Genomic DNA, 13,783 nt, shown 5'->3' with positions numbered 1-13,783 from the left:
TTACGGACACTCCGTGTGTTGGTTCTTTCCTCCTTTTTTGCCGCTGAAAACATGGAGAATGCCTGTCGCGTGTCGCTTGTTCGTAGCTACTGGAATCATGTCATTCTCGTTTTCCACTCTTCCTATCTACTCTTTTATTCTTCCTAGCTGCTGCTTTAGTCATTATCGTCGTATGGTATGTGTTCTTCGCCATCATGAGAAGGTTTGATTCTGTCGATGGAAATATTCTGTTCTCTGTCCCTGAAATTATGGGGCATGCGAACTCGATAGAGATTATTGTTTCGTTTTGAGATTATTGTAGCCGCTCCGCAGTATCTATCGGTTCATTGTGATGATTCTCCAATTCTTCGAAAGGGGAAGTAAATGAGTACTTTATCTCCAGTGTTGAAAGTTTGTTGTTTGTGTTTTTTATCAAAATACTTCTTTTGTTGTTCGTGAGCCTTCAGTAAGTTTTGCCGTGTTTTTTCTCGAAGTTTTACAAGTTGAACTAGTTCAAGGTGTAGCTGAGGGATAATCTGTAATTTGCAATCGCTGATTGTCCTTTGTTCGTACCCAAAAATTAAAAAGAAGCTGGATTTTTTCGTTCCTAATTGAGCGAAACTGTTTAAACTAAAAGTAATATGAGGTAATAATTTTGGCCAAGTTTCGTGATTTTGTTGGACAAAAAATTTTAAGGAATTCTGTAGTGTTTTGTTCACGATCTCAACTAATACTTTGTCTTGATGGTTAAAAGCAGAACAGAACTTAAATTCGAAATTATATATTTCCGTTAGTTTTCGAAGTTTCTTAGCTCTGTATACAGGATGTCTGTCCAGGTGAAGGAAACGAAAGTCGCCGAATTTCAAAATTATTTCTTCCAATAAAGACTGTTCAATTTTATCTGCCGTGATGCTATTAACAGCTGTCGTCATTATATAACGAGTACTTGTTTTGATAGCCATTAAAACATATTTTGATTTCCCTTCTTCGTGTGAATAATGTGGTAAACCATCGAACATCCATCGTTCTCCTATATGGCCTATCAGGTGATTAAGAAGTTCTCCTTGTGGCTTTTTTGGGACTTTTTTCAAGAGTTGGCACTCTTTACAGTTCTTGATTCTGAATGGTAAGTATGATTTCATGTTTGGCATGTAGTATTTGTTGAGGACTGTTTTATATGTCTTCGAAAACCAAAATGGGGGCTGACGGGTCTTTATAAATAGATTCGAACCATGGCGCTGCCAAACTTTTCGGGATACACAATAGATGAAGTAGCAGAAGTTCTGGAGGTTTTTGTGTACGGTACAATATGTTGTCTTTTAATGGAAAATACTTAGCTGTTCTCATGGTAGAACTTTTTGCCGGTTCTCCCCCTTCCAAAACTGCTGTTATATCTGCGTATGCGTCATCTTTACGCTGCTCTTCCCGTAAGTTCTTCAAACATCCTGAGTATTCTATTTGAAGAATGGGTTCCTCTAGAGAATTGGATCTGTATGCATGTAAATCTTCGGTTGAATGATGTGGGTCCATGGGTTCTAAGGTATCATTGCTATTTTGCTCTAAGCGGCTGATGATATCAGCCGGATGTTTCTTCCCTTCAATGTGCAGATATCGAAATTATAGTCAGCCAAGAAAAGTCTATAGCGAAAGTATGTTCATACTCTGTCCGGGTGTGTATGCAAAGAAGTTGGACATTTTCCACCTGTAAACAATTTAAATTTACGATTAAGTAAGAAATATCGAAATTTGCGCAGAGCGTAAATAATGGCGTATAGTTGTTTTTGCCAGACTGAGCTCTTGATCTAAGTTTTTGTGAGACGTCTGCTACAATAGGAGACGATTCTTTCTTTCTTTGTTTTGGGGTCGTAACAAGCCAGGACTCCCCTAACTGGTGAGAGCTTGCGTCTGTGTACAGCCTTATCTCGAACTTTTCGTCGAAATGATAGAAAAAAGGGGCATTCAAAATGTCTTCTTTCAGCTTTTCAAATAGTTCATCATGTTTTCGGTCCATTTAAATTTGGAATTTTTAGTAAGAAGCTGCTGGAAAGGTTCTATCTTGGTCGTGAAGTCCTTAATATGATTTCGTAGGTAAGAACATAAACCTATAAAGCTCTTAAGTATGCGTTTAGTAGTCGGCTTTTTAAAATTCTTGATATTTGCTATTTTTGGTGAGATGCTTATCTTTTTTCCGGATACAAGGAATCCAAGTACTGGGAGTTTTCTATATAACAGGTGTGTTTTCTTGGGATTGGCTCGGAAATCATGTCTCCGTAATTTTTGGAATAATAGCTCCAAATCTGACAGTTGTTGTTCCCATGTATACCAACCGATCACGATGTCATCAGCAAAATTGGTTATGCGTTTTGGTAAGCCTTCTAATAGCATTTTAATAACAATCGTTAAAGATTGGGAAGAGGATGAGTGGCCCATTACGCATCTAAAGAATTTATAACTTTTGCGTGTATGATTCATCTTAAAGGTCACGTATCTAGTGCTTTTTGAATGCAATAATATTTGGAAGTAGGATTGAGAAATATCCAGGGTTGTAATAAGGGTTTTTTTCTTTTAAACCCTGCAAAACGTTTTCTGTAGACTGGAATGGTATGCTTAAATATTTTGTATAACTATTACATGCCTGTAGATTCAATACAAGTCTGAATTCTGAACTGTTTGGTTTCTTAATCGCAATTAAAGGCAAAGAATAATTACTTGTCTGTGTCTCATAATTTTGGCATCTAACAGTTGCTGTAGCTGCTTATCAATTTGGTGCCTAATTCCTAATGGACTTGGTGGGGAAAGGTGATGGAATACGCACTTTTATCTATACGAATTTTGTTCTAGTATCCCCTAAAATAACCTATACCCTCTGGAATATGAAAACACATCCCTGTATTTGTATAATAAATTAGTTACAGCTATTCGCTTGTATTCCTGTAAATCAGGATTTATATAAAAAAGGTTAATGTTAAAGGCTTTAACGGTTTGTCTTAATGTTTCCTCTATCTCTTTTTGAGTACGAAATTGGTGTCTTTTCTTTTCATCTTCGTCCATTCTAAATGAAAATTCTTCCACATCCTCCTCTGTATACGCCGCTCGCGTACCTTTATTTAGCGTTATTATTCGTGTCTTAGGGTTGGAAATTAGTAACGTAAGGTCGTTACTCGGTACTCTCATGGTCATTGCCTGTAAGCCATATCTTTCTAATAATGATTGTAGTGGAGTAATGTATAATTCAGCGTCACAAATTTTTTTGAATCGATACAGGGAAGTAGAAATGTGATTTCGCCGGAATCTTAACCTTATTAGCTATGATGACATTTGCATTCCTTTGCAACTCCAAAGAGTGAGTAGTTTCCTGTGATATTTCTTCCGATTCTTCTTTCTCCATTGGAAAAGTAGGTTTCCTAGGTTTTTTATATAACTATATGGATTTATTCTCCAAGTCTATTTGAGAAAAAAGTCTTGTGAAAATGTCATTCCCAAAAATCGGATTAAAGTCAGCATCTATGATGCGGAAGTAATGTGAGAAGGTAGTTGTGCTAATTCTAAATTTAATTAAAGCTACTTCCTTCGAAGTTAAAGCTTCGTTAGCAATGGCCTTGAAACGAGTTTGAAATGATATTAGCCTACATTTTGAATTTACGTCTCGCCTGAACCATAGACTAAGACTAGATCCCGTATCTATTATAACTTGTAGACTGCTTGAATTTACACTACTATTGAGCAATAATTTATTATTTTCTGTTCCCAGCTTAACCTGTTCTCGATGTTCATTATAGGTCGTCTGGGTGAAAAAATTGCCGTCCGTATCCTTAAAAGTTTCCGCTGTTACCTCCTCTTCTTGAATGTTATTACGTTTCGATTGTGGTGGTTCCTGTGTAGCCCTCGCCGACTTTTCTGGTATCGCCCGCGAGGTTTGGCTTTGGCCTACGAGCCCAGTTATGCGTTTCCCTGGTTCGAATTTTTAGGATTATTCCAACACGTGGATGCACCGTGGTTCTTCTTGTAACAAATTGAGCATACTGAAGTTTTATTGCCTTGTACAAAATTGTTATTTTCGTACCACCGTTATTTCCTTTATTGGTGTTCTTCGCATCCGCTTTTTGTCCGTTTTCTTTACGATTGTTTTCTGCGTTGTTACGCCTAAAATTGGTCTTCATGGCATTCTGTGCCACTGTTTATGATAACTCGGCCATTTGATTAGCAGTTTGCTGAGGTCCGTGTGAGGAGGTTGTGAGGGCGGGTTTTGACTTTGGTGTGGTGACGGATTTGGAACATCAGGTGGAGGGGAAGTTGACTGTGGAGGGGAAATATTCTGCAATATAGTGCCGGAGGTAATGATTGCGAATAACAAGGAGCAGGTTGGGTGTGATGCACAATAGAAGTTGGCTGTTGTATATAGGGTGGAAAGTATGAATTAGGATTCGTTTGGCTATGAAAGTAGTTCACAGGAAATGTTGAGGGGAGTTTGGGTCGATTAAAGAATAAATTGCCTGTGACAATTCCACACAATTCCTCTTCTGCATAAGGTCCTGAGCTTCTTCCAATTCATGAAGTCGATCCTGCAGCCACTGAACTGTTTGAAAGGATTCTAACGCTATCTTTTGCAGTAAATTTCTTTGTAATCCCGATGTAAGAAAATGGATTTTCTGTTCCTCCGAAGACTCTTGCATTAACTGTCTGATGGCCCTTAATTTCCTTAAGAAATATGAAGCGACCGACTCATTTTCGTTTTGTTGTATTTGGAAAATTTCTAATTCCGCCTTATATGCTGGTAAATTTGAGCGGGACAGAGAAACTAATTTGGTTTAAAGTTGATCGTAACTTAGGGTGTCAAATTGGTTCTGATTCTGAAATTGTAAAACAAAGTCGAGAGTTATCCTGCAGATACATTGGGAGAATTTCTTTCTTCTCTTCAGGGTCCATGCCTGGAATAAAGCTAAATGATCGAACAGCATGAAAAATCGAACCGGGTCGTCTGTACTGTGATCAGAATATCTAGTTAGATGAGGAATATTCAAAGGTATACGGGCCCCTGATTCTGCCATAGTATTACGTATTTTTTCCAGCTCTAGTTGTAGGCATAAATACATTTCAGCCAAAAACGAATCAATCTACCGGTGAAAGTGATGAGAGTGTATATGACAATACGGATACTATTTTTATATAATCCTGCTTTTTTTAGTAATATTAACACTAAAATGTTGTAATTCCGTATTGTCTAATTCCGTAAATTCCGTTTCTCCGCTAATAAAAAACGAACGTCCCGTAGAAAAGTCCTTTTAATGTCTGTAAATAGACGCCGACGCATCTACCATTTAAAATTTTTTGGATAGAGCAAATATAATACTCGAGATTTTGACATTTCCCATCACTTTTTATTATAAAAAGTTCCACTAATAAGAAGTATATTACAATAGTAGTTTCCTTTAGTACTTTTTAGGTTGGCGGAGCAGAGTAGTAGATCGAGTAGCTAATCTAAGAATGTGCGAAGAAGGAGAATTGCATTTGTTGCTAGAACAGTTACGAAATAAAATACATTAGTATCAACTAACATCAACGCCATCTGTAAACAGTTGTTCTACTTTTAATTCTTTGTATATTACGTAAAGACTTGCTATTGCCAAACTTCTTCCCTTTTTTCCCTGGTTTTTACTAGCCCTTAGTCCATTTAAAAATATACTTGCCGTTAATATCTCCGCAGGCAATTTTGAACAAGTGAAAAACACATTCCGTACTGTCCCAGCTCCGACACCGGCCAATACAGGGCGATATGGATCCCCACCTGCATCCGTCGCCCTATCTAGGTCCCATGTGGAGTTCTAATTTTCTTTTCCCCTATCTCTTGACTTCATACACAACAAGTCGGAATTATATCTTGGAACCATAACTAACCAACGGGGGTTCAATTGGGCCCAGCTTCATGTCACATTTCCCACATGAGGCGTTGCGGAACCCTAGCTTGGCCAATGTGGAGGCGCTACATGGTTAGCATTGGAATGTATTTTAAATTTTAAAAGGTTAGTGAAATTTCTCAATGCCACGTACTCACTTAACATCAATTAGTTTTATGCAATCAGAAAAAGAAAGAATGAATACTTTCTTCAATTTCTACCTTTAAGGCTATTTTCATGGCCAAACAGGGAAAAATTTGGAAATTATTTTTTCTAATTTATTTGGTTATATAAGTAATTAACAAAATCCTTGTTAATATCAGGTATCGGCTCTACATTAACTAATTGTGTGTAATAAAAGTTTTGAAGTTCCAGTAATTGTCAGAAATCTTTGTATATAACCAAAGTCCAGAACTTCCGTTTTCTTTCAAAAGAGTGTCAGCCAGGGGCAGTTATCTTCCCTTGTGTTGAAACTGTTTCCTTGAACTCACGTCCTTTTGAAAAGGAACATTTTAATTAGAAGATTTGGAGTAGATATTTCATATTAACAAACATTGCACTAACTAATTATATATTAAAAGCATTAGTAGTGTAATTTCCCGATATTCCCTCTTAAGACTTTGAAATTAAAGTTAGGTAAGGATAAGTTTAAGCTTGAGTGCCTCCACAACAAAGTTATTTCTTTATCTTCAACATAACGTTAGGGGGTAAAATTGCAGCTGGTATCCGCATTTCTTTTTCTGTTTGAATATGGTTACTTGGTTTCGAGTGGATATATGACATTAAGAAATGTCAGTATCTATCTAACTATTTCAGTATATATTTCTATAGTAACTATTTATATATTTCTGTAGTAACTTCTTATATATACTAACCATTCAGTAACTATTTATATATTAACATTAATTAAAATTGAAATCCCGATTATTCCAAGTTTAACCTTGAAAATAACCTTAAGGGTCGAAATTAAATTGGTATCCATCCTTACTTTTATTGTTTGCATGCATTTAGCTGATCACGGGTAATTACCCGATATTAACAAACATTTCAGTAATCTTCAGTAGGACACCCATTTGCCATGCTTCTGTCCCTCAACGCTCCATCTGGGAAACGTGGGATGGAGCTCTGCGTATTTCAACCCACATTGTCCAGTTATGGGTCCCAGATAGAATCCCCACATATCGACGAAAATATAGTGGACCCCATCAGGATCCTGCCGCCTATAGTCGGACAATTTGTGCATGCCGACCAGATGCCGCGGTCGGATTGCCGGCGCCGGACACCGGCGTCTTTCCGCTTGATTTTCGACCGCGACGAGCAAAAAGAGATTCGTTCACCAACAGAAAACAAAGAGAGTTAGAAGGTAATTTGTTGCTTTAAAATACGAATTAGGGCTTATATTTCCCTCGTATAAAGCTTTCTCGAAACAGTCGGCAGACAGTCGGACGACGACTGCAAAAAGAGACTGCCGGCAATTTCTTGAAAAGCGACGTCGGCACGACGTCGGCGAAAGTTACAATAACGCGTACCAGCGGCAAAGAGTCGAATTTTGGAAAATGAATAGAGCCTGTATCTTCTTTAATGATGAAGTAAAAATTGAAACTGTCCGAAGGTTTTTCTTGTGGGTGGGCACTAATTCCATAAAATATGTCTTATGAAAACGGAGTCGGCAGAAAGTCGGCATACAGCGGACGGAACGACGGCGTCAAAGGATGGTTGTAAAGACGTCGAAACGTTGACGGCGTGCCGACCACGAAAAAGGTAAATGCATGAAAAGAAATGTAGTAAAGGGACTGCACGTAAAGGGTATATGAGAAGTAAATACTTAAAATAAATTACAAGTACGAGAGGATCCTTGACAAACATTTTGCGAGGAGACGGCAAACAGCGGACGGCGACCGCGGCAAATATTGTCGGAAAGACGCCGAAACGTTGGCGGCGTGCCGACAAGTAAAGGAGCCGAAAGAAGGTCGGCAAACAGCGGATGGACCGACCTTGAAAAGATGCTCGGACAGGCGCCGAGCCGCCTTTGCCGCTGAAGAGCCTGATTGCAGAAATCGTAGTCTGGTTGCGCTGCCTGTATGTTCGGTTCGCGTTCTTCATTTGTCACATGGTGATGCAGTGTGGGCCAGAGTTCAAACATAAAGTTCGTTGGGGTTGAGTTTCCAAATGGCGATAAAATGTTTATAAATATAAATATATTGCGTTAAAATATAAATCAGGCTGCAACAGTTCCCGAAGGAGCAGGACGCTCATCGTTTTATGGAAAATTCATTGAGTATTAAGTGGAGAGAGCAATATACATTTGGTGAGTTAATTTAATATTATGCATATACATTTCAAATTGTCATGAATTTTATATGTTGTGTTACATATGTTAATTTTTGCTGCGCATGAAAAAGATTCGGTTATAGTATGTTCCCGCGCACTGGCGTCTCTGGCATATAAAATTTTTGGGGGGCGGGTATCAAAGAAAGTAATTTAAATGGTACTACCTAGCCCAACCTGTGTATTAACTTCGATTCTATTTGTTGCCTTGCTGCTTACCTTCACGAACCCCCTAAGGTATATCGGCAAGTCATTACTTTAGGCAAGGCAGTGACAATAACCAAGTCATCTGAACTGGTTCCCGCAATTATAGTTACAGTTCCCAAAAAGGAAAGACAGAAAACAAGTGCCCTGCGGGGCTCTAACCCGCCTTCACTCGCTAACGCTCGTTCGGCAATACTATGTACTGACAGGATATCATTGCCTTGCCCAAAGTAAAGAGTTACCGGTATATCAAGAACTCGCTTACAATTGTAGGGTCCGCGCTGGCTCAGTGGTAGAACGTTCACCTCTGGTACTTGGGGTCCCGGGTTCGATCCCAGCCATCGCCATGTGAACTTTGTGATGGACAAACACTGTCTGCGTGGGTTTCCTCGGGGTTCTCCTGTTTATTTACACTTTCTCCATTCCACCATTTCATTCATTACTCATCATCACCGTCTTCTTTAGCCTAACCGGCATAACCGTTGGACAAAAAACTTAAAGGTTTCACTTAATTTTTATTTACAAAACGAGGGACAGTTAAGAAACTGTAGTACATTATTTTCTTCTTGAAATTGCAAAAGTTTACATGTCTTAGTTTTTAAGATAAGTGTCTTCTAACTCAACGCCAATGTATTTCTGCACAGTGTACGAAAGCTGTATTTTATGTTTACAACTGAAGCGTTACTAGTATGAAACCATAAAAAGTGATATTGAAAAATGTATGATTACCAAAGCCCATATGTTTTCACTACCATCGCTTACGCGTATACCCACCGTCGCTGACGCACTTGTTCCCTTCGGACACACCCCCGCGCTACCGCGCGGGCCCATTAGCGTTGCCCTGCTCTGACTCAGTTATATAGAATTCGTGCTCTTTAGTGGCCAACTAGCACCAGGGGCGAATCCAGGGGGAGGGATCGGGGCGATTGCCCCTCCCAAACAGAAATCCTTCTTACTTTATATATAAATAAAACCCATTCCAGAGTTTCGAGTATTTAAAAGTAGCTCAAAGTAGTAGTATTACAACCTACCTCCCCCCAAGAAATCCGTCCTGGATCTGCCCCTGACTAGCACAGGTTCGTTCGTGTTTTTGCACTGTAGTTTTTATGCCCCTAAGCTAATGTAAAGTAATCGAACGTAACTTAATCTAATCCAACCAAATATAACCGATCGGAGTACGTTTTGGTACTTTTTTTTTCGATTTTCAAATTGGATCTGCGATGCAACAGTAAATTCCTAAATTAGGTTAGGTTAGATTAAATAATTTTTAGATTAAGTGCTCTGACGTACTACTAGAGATGTTAGCTTGATTTTGTCTTTTGTGAATAGTTGTTGCATAATAGAGTGAGAAAGTGACCCGCAACCTTTTCTTATGGCTAAAATACTTAATAAAGCGAGGTGGTATACAGGCTGCACTCTTATAATACAATCAAAGGAACGCTATTTCCAAGCAGAAATCCTACTCTAGGGGAAAACGTCAGCGCGGTGAGTGGTACACTGAGAAAATTAATCGGTAACCAACTGGAGGTTAAAGGATAACATGGCTGCTAGAAGCAGTTAATAATTTTATCTATGCCAGGTGTGATATTTTCATGTCGCCCAGTGGAAATATTTTAGAAGCAATAAGAAGGAAATTGGTGAAATAATGAAAAGTTTTCATCAATTATTCCGGGTGGTGCGCCGAAAATAAACCTGAACGAACACAAATTCGGATTTGTACATAAGTTTTAAGCCGAAATACCAAAAAGCAAGATAATTATCTTAGAGAAACGTGGACAATTTCTCATAATGCTTGTGCCATGACAAGGTTTGTGTTCCTTTAGTATTCTCTAGTATTTAGTGTATCTTTAGTAACCTAATAAGATCCACTAGATTATATACTGCAGGACTTGTTTCACATGTGAGCGAAAACTTCCAATTAAAAAAAAAAAAAAAAAAAGGAGAAATGAGGTAGTGGTTAAACGCTCTTGTGTACAGGTTTACTTGTGGCGCAATACTAAAAAAAAAAAAAAAAAATGAAAAATTATAATTCTTTCACCAGTTTCTTTTTTATTGTCCCCTAGTCGGTTTCAAATGGGCGGAATATATTTTACTTGGCATAAATAAAATTCAAGGGGACCTCTAGAAGTAATTGTTGAAAAATTATAATTCTTTTACGATTTGCGTATAAATAAGGCTTCCAGATGTCTAGCATAAAAACAGCGCAAAAAAGCACAAAACAATCTGTGCTGGGTGGCCACTAAATAGCACGAATGCTATCGAACCGAGTCAGATAGGGCGACGCTGGTGGGCCCGCGCGGGAATACGTCCTAAGGGAGCAGGCACGTCTGCGATAGTGTGTATGCGGAGAAGTGAGGGTAGTGGAAGGAAGTGCGTTTTGAGAATAATACAAGTTTCAACAACACTTGTTGTTGTTTCATACTAGTAACTCTCCACTTGTAAACAAAATACAGGTTCTGCACACTGTGCAGAAATATGATGCCGGTGTACACGGTGCAGAAATAAGCCGCCCGTGGAAAATAACATCTAATAGAGCCATTTTTCATATGCACTCATTTGTTTTATTCGTCGTAAAGCACTTGTAATGGTTTAACATTAGTAAACGTAAGATACAGTTGTATTACATTGTATGTAATTAAGTTACCTGTAGAAATTCGTTCCTTATAAACATGTCTTTTCATGGAAAGTATTGAATTTTACCTGTAAATCTTCCAAAATGTAGTGCACCAAAACTACACCTGCACCAGACTGTCTTATTTTGATTTTTTGCTGGCCGCGGTGGCTCAGTGGTAGAGCGTTCATCTCTGGTGCATGGGATTCCTGGTTCAAACCCTGCTCCTGTCAAGTGAACTTTGTGGTGGACAAACACCGTGTGCGTGGGTTTTCTCGGGATTCTCCCGTTTCCTCCCACTTTCTTCATTCCACCATTTTCATTCATCTCTCATCATCACCGTCTCCTTTAGCCTAACCGGCATAATCGTGGGACGTAAAACTCAAATATTTCATTTTCATTTTCCGAGTGTTAACCCTTCCTCCTGACAGTGTTTCACGATGTGTAGGTACAAAACCTTGGACATCGGAAGTTTGAAAAAATTTAACAATTTAACATTAACATCTGTAGAAAACCATTAGCGACTACTATTAAAACTTTTTTGAGGAGGAAAGCTCATCATGAACGAGGGTTTGAAAAGACCCGGGCTTTTTTGAAAAAGCCAAACCCACCTGGGCCCATTTTTTCGGGTTTTTTCGAGTTTAATTGGGTTTTTTCGGGTTTAATTGTTTTTTTTTTCGAAATATTTCAATGTCTTTGGGGTAAAAGTGTTAAAATGTGATTTATATTTCAATATTGTCATTGTCACAACTTGCAACAATTGTCTACTCACTGCCGTTTTGAAAAAATGGCCGCCATTTTGATTTTTTTTTTTTACATTGGACCGCCGAGAAAAACTACACAGCAAATTTACCATATCTTGTGCTTCTACCGTCAAAATTTCAACTTAAAAGACTGAAAATTGCGCTTCGTAGCGTAGATACTCGTTCATTTGACAAAATGGCCGCCATTTTGATATATTACGTTTGTATGCCGCCAAAATCTAAACAGGGAATTTAGAGTGTCTCGTGATTGTACTCTGAAAATTTTAACTTAAAAGGCCGAAAGTTGAGTTGATTTTGTGTTTAACGTCCCTTTCAGCAGCGAGGCTATATAAGACGGGACCTACTGATTAAAGTAGAATCCGAACCACGTGAGCTCTCTCCGGGAAGCAAACCCGGGTCACCCACGCCCAGCCATAAAGGAGCTCGGCAGACAAACGAACAAATGTAAAGTTATAGTTTTGTGATATTTTTTTTATAGCGTTTCTCAAAGTTATGTTCATTCGATTGAATTCTTATTACAGATGGTTTGTGTTTTAGATATGTTACTCAAATTGACTCCTAGGAGAACATAAAATGTATTTGTTTTGAAACTTTTATCCTTTTTGCTCACCTGATCGATTTTACCTGTAGTTTATTTAAGTATATGTGCATTTTATTTGCTCCATTAACAAGGTTTTATTTTAAGATGTAATATTTTGTATTCAGCCGAATACAAAATTCTCAATTGCCAATACAATAGTGTCGCAAAACCCTGACGCGTATCGAAGTTCTATTTCAAAGTAATATAATGCTATCTTCACTAAATATAATATTCTATTTTAATACATCTTTTTGTCTGGTGAGGGACTTAGGGATTTATTGTTTAACTTGCAGCTTCAAGGTAATGTTTCAAAGATTTCTCAAGAAACTCAAATTCCTACCATTGGATATACGGCAGGATTTCTTTTCTTTTCTGATTCTCGTTTGGGGTGGCGACCGTACTGTTGTAATAAAGATTAACCTTTTGTCACTCGCGCCAAATTTAGTAACATAACTACTCGCGCGTTTGCTTTTTTCCAACATTGACATTTTGAGATACAAACAATATATTTAGTAAACTTATTTGAAGTAATGCATGCAATTGTTGAGTAAATACTTAGGATATTTGAAATTGTTGCTATAGTGCTGTCAAAATGTCTTGATCCGTGGCAAAAATGCGAACTAAAGTTCAAACCATCGACACATCCACGCGTTGAGCCAATAAGGGTTCAGCTGTTGCTAAACGAGAGAGCCTTGGCGAAAGGGAGTGAATTCCTTCAGCCGATAGCAACGCTTGGAACAGAAAACTAGGTGTCAAGTCAGTGTGTTTTATCTATAGCTTGTCAATATCTCTTCTCTGAGATCGGCTTTCGAAATCATCGAATCTTATGCCCTGAGTAGCAGTAAAAAGCTCGTGTAACTCATTGCTGCTCTTACGATTAGAATTCCTGTTCCGTCACATGTCCACAATGATCGTACATCATCACGTGCTCCTTTCTTTTGGGAATCAAATAAAGACGTCGAAATAAAGTCATTAATTTTGCTCTTGAAGTTGCTGTACAGTTGCAGTGCGTTCTTCGCCGAAACTTGTTCGTAATTTATCCAAATAATTGTTAGTACATTTTACAATTTAATCAATCACGGCTATATCGATAAATTTCGAAAAAAAAACAAAAAAAAAAACTGTTTACTCAGTGATACCCTTAGCAGTAAACTTCTGTTCTAGCATCTTTTTCACAATGTTTTTACACTTTGTCTTTGCTGATGCTGCCAGTTACTATTTACAGTTTGTTTTCCTGTCTTTCCCAATGAAACAATATTTTCACTGTAACTGTAATTCACATCCATATCGTTTGCATCTGAATCTGCATCTACACTGTTCTTATCTGCTTCACTATCATGATCAATATCATCTTCATTCACTTTTTCATTACTTCAATTCGCATCACTTTCAGCAGCCACTAATTTTCGATAGTTAACATCAG

The sequence above is a fragment of the Thermobia domestica genome, chromosome 16 (assembly GCF_964235325.1).
Source record: "Thermobia domestica chromosome 16, izTheDome1.hap1.1, whole genome shotgun sequence".
Taxonomy (NCBI): Eukaryota; Metazoa; Arthropoda; class Insecta; order Zygentoma; family Lepismatidae; genus Thermobia; species Thermobia domestica.
This window is presented reverse-complemented; position numbering follows the sequence as displayed.